General features: G+C 40.3%; 1 protein-coding gene across 1 annotated transcript in view; it reads right to left on the reverse strand.

Moving 5' to 3' along the window:
• The window catches only part of LOC119593815 (28S ribosomal protein S31, mitochondrial-like), a 9,130-nt gene that overhangs the window by 7,927 nt on the left and 836 nt on the right, over window positions 1–367 (reverse strand). The gene's annotated exons all lie outside the window — the stretch shown is intronic.

Here is a 367-nt window from a genome sequence, read left to right on the forward strand (position 1 = left end):
GAGAAAACTTTAGCTCTGGTAATGGATTTTAGAAACTAATTAAAAAAGGCTGTGTCTATGTTTACTCTATCATAATGTAATGTCTATTGACAATTTTTCCGGTCACTTGTGTGCAGTGTGGAATTCTCAAACTCTGCTGTAATCACATGTATTCATGGAAGGAGAGAGTGACGGACAGACTCGGCATTGGGCACTCCCGGATGTCAATTACGCACTTTACCCTGCTGTTGGTAGAGGGAGAATTCCACACTGCGCACTTACCACCAGAACTCCCGAAAAGTAGTTAACAGACATCCTATTACATTACCGTAAATACAGTCACTTCACATAAAAGAATTAACAACTCAAGAGAACCTACAAAGCAGAG

This window comes from Penaeus monodon, chromosome 32, assembly GCF_015228065.2.
Source record: "Penaeus monodon isolate SGIC_2016 chromosome 32, NSTDA_Pmon_1, whole genome shotgun sequence".
Taxonomy (NCBI): Eukaryota; Metazoa; Arthropoda; class Malacostraca; order Decapoda; family Penaeidae; genus Penaeus; species Penaeus monodon.